Source organism: Sinocyclocheilus rhinocerous, unplaced genomic scaffold, assembly GCF_001515625.1.
Source record: "Sinocyclocheilus rhinocerous isolate Xijiao unplaced genomic scaffold, SAMN03320098_v1.1 scaffold3341, whole genome shotgun sequence".
NCBI classification, from domain to species: Eukaryota; Metazoa; Chordata; class Actinopteri; order Cypriniformes; family Cyprinidae; genus Sinocyclocheilus; species Sinocyclocheilus rhinocerous.
Genome location: NW_015645531.1, coordinates 25,290 through 28,340, shown reverse-complemented (window position 1 = coordinate 28,340; position 3,051 = coordinate 25,290). Strand labels below are relative to the sequence as shown.

At 37.3% G+C, this 3,051-nt stretch overlaps 1 pseudogene; it reads right to left on the bottom strand.

Moving 5' to 3' along the window:
* The window catches only part of LOC107706101 (rac GTPase-activating protein 1-like), an 11,478-nt pseudogene extending 9,136 nt beyond the window's left edge, over positions 1-2,342 (bottom strand).
* Between the last annotated feature and the right edge of the window lie 709 nt (positions 2,343-3,051).

Below are 3,051 nucleotides of genomic sequence, written 5' to 3'. Positions count from 1 at the left end.
AAAAACATAACAAAAAAAAAAAAAAAAAAAAAAAAAAATATATATATATATATATATAAATATATTAAAATAGAAAACATTTGTTTTACAACTGTTAATATTTCACTGTATTATTGTTTTTAATTTATTTTTGATCAGATAAATTCAGCCTTGGTCAGCATAAGATATTTCTTTCAAAAAACATGAAATCTTACAGACCTCAAACTTTTGAATAGTAGTAACACGAAAAAAGGTCAGAGATATATTACATTTACATAAAAAAATAAAAAAATAAAAAATAAGCAGGGCCAATATATCTTACCGAGCTTCTTCTATAGCAAGCCTTTGCAAACACAGACTGAGGACTTCTCGTTCATACTGATCCCCCATGATGGTCGCGTCACCTGACGATCCAGCGTCAAACTCAAACAAACCGCTTTAAATGCGTCAGGTGAGTGTAATGTAATGTGCCGGAGCACATGGAGTTACTTATGCTGCACACTGGACTTCAGGCGGGTCTCAAACTCTGCGTTTGGACGGAATATAGTCCCGGAAGCCCAGCAACAATCGACAAAGTTCTTCATCAATTTGTTTTTTTAAGGCAGAGGTAAGAGCTTTTAATTCACTGAAGGTGTTTTGAAACTGTCATTACAGCTGCCATACGTATTTGGAATAGCATCTGCTAATATTTATACTGTTATGTGTATTATTATTATTTTTAATACAGTCAATATCAGGTCTAGATTCAGTACAGGCCATAGTCTACCCTGAACTACCTGGTCGTCCGTTCGCGGTCGCGTTCGCACCCGATCCGTTGTAGCCAGTAGAGGGCAGTCGAGGCATTTTGAGTTGAGCATCCAGGATTGTTGTACCTTCACCATATGGGGCTGTGTGTGTGAGTTTGACAGTGATTAGGGTGGTGGTTGAGCAAAGCTTTGTTGTGTTTGCTTGACTCAACGCTGTTCACAAGAAAATAAGCTTCTCTGTGATATCATGCTCTGAGTCTCCACTGCAAATGCTCCATTACACAAATAATGGGTTCTGCTGCTACTGGAGTCACTTTAATTTAGCACCCAAAAATCTTATTACAGTCATTTTTAACATGGCTGCTTTGAGCATAGGAGATCAAGAGCGGCGGTGTTTGGAGAGACCGAATTCAATTTTGTAGGAAATAAAAGACTTGCAACGCCAGGTCTTTCTCATTGTTGAAAGTTTAACTGGCTTCCGAGACCTTGGTCACACTGTATGTGGAATATTGCATTTGAATTTTAGTGCTATCTTTAGTGCTGTCATGGGTTTCAAATGTCGTCCTTTGCATAGCAATTAGATGCAGTGGTGCTGCTCGGTCCTGATGGTAAACATTTGGGTTTAGCAGTATTGCACTGGACTAGATTGATCAGCTTGTTCTTCTTATCTAATATTTAATTTGTAAGACTAGAAATATACATAATGTATGATAAACCTGTGGTTCTAATCATACTTACACCAATATTGTTCTAATTTTGGTTATTGATCTTTCATGAGCTGTTTTTGTTTATTGGACTACCAGTATTGTTTTTTCTTGTTACATTAAATTTAGGGTTAATATTAAGGCATTACATAAAATAAAGGGTAATATTTAAATCACAACACCATACATTTTTTAAAATTCCTACTAATAGGGGCAAAAGCGCCTCATATTGGAATATAGTCATGTATGCACTCTTTGTCTTTGTAACCCACTGTTTGCAATTAGTTTAGAAATGGAGTTTTCCACCCTAAATTAAAGCCCCTTCTTACGGCGACATTGATAAAAATGTAATTGTGATCGCGTGTGCTGTGTGGAATGCAAAAGCTGTTTTTCTCTGAGGGCGCTGGGATATTTGCATTGTTTAAAACCCACAAAATAATCAGTTTCTGATGGCAAATGCACAATTGCTTTAGCAAGCGAGTATTGCGTTAATCTTGGGAAAACATACATTTATAAAATAACCTAATTTGTTTCACAAGTAGACATGGCATGCAGTTGTTCTCTGATTAATATATTTATCTGACATCATTATATAAAATATAAGATATCCTGAACATTTTTAAAACATTGCTTATTTTTTGTGAATATTTTATTACAGATTAGTTTGTAATTAACGTTTAGTCGTGAATTAATCACCCCAGAGTATAATTTATAAACCAAAATCTTTTAAATACACCTTTTCCTTATACTCTTTTCTTTTTTTCTGAAAGATTTAAGTTATGTTAATTCGACTGGGACTCTACAGCATAGAACACAATATATCTTACCGAGCTTCTTCTATAGCAAGCCTTTGCAAACACAGACTGAGGACTTCTCGTTCATACTGATCCCCCATGATGGTCGCGTCACCTGACGATCCAGCGTCAAACTCAAACAAACCGCTTTAAATGCGTCAGGTGAGTGTAATGTAATGTGCCGGAGCACATGGAGTTACTTATGCTGCACACTGGACTTCAGGCGGGTCTCAAACTCTGCGTTTGGACGGAATATAGTCCCGGAAGCCCAGCAACAATCGACAAAGTTCTTCATCAATTTGTTTTTTTAAGGCAGAGGTAAGAGCTTTTAATTCACTGAAGGTGTTTTGAAACTGTCATTACAGCTGCCATACGTATTTGGAATAGCATCTGCTAATATTTATACTGTTATGTGTATTATTATTATTTTTAATACAGTCAATATCAGGTCTAGTTTCAGTACAGGCCATAGTCTACCCTGAACTACCTGGTCGTCCGTTCGCGGTCGCGTTCGCACCCGCACCCGATCCGTTGTAGCCAGTAGAGGGCAGTCGAGGCATTTTGAGTTGAGCATCCAGGATTGTTGTACCTTCACCATATGGGGCTGTGTGTGTGAGTTTGACAGTGATTAGGGTGGTGGTTGAGCAAAGCTTTGTTGTGTTTGCTTGACTCAACGCTGTTCACAAGAAAATAAGCTTCTCTGTGATATCATGCTCTGAGTCTCCACTGCAAATGCTCCATTACACAAATAATGGGTTCTGCTGCTACTGGAGTCACTTTAATTTAGCACCCAAAAATCTTATTACAGTCATTTTTAACATGGCTGCT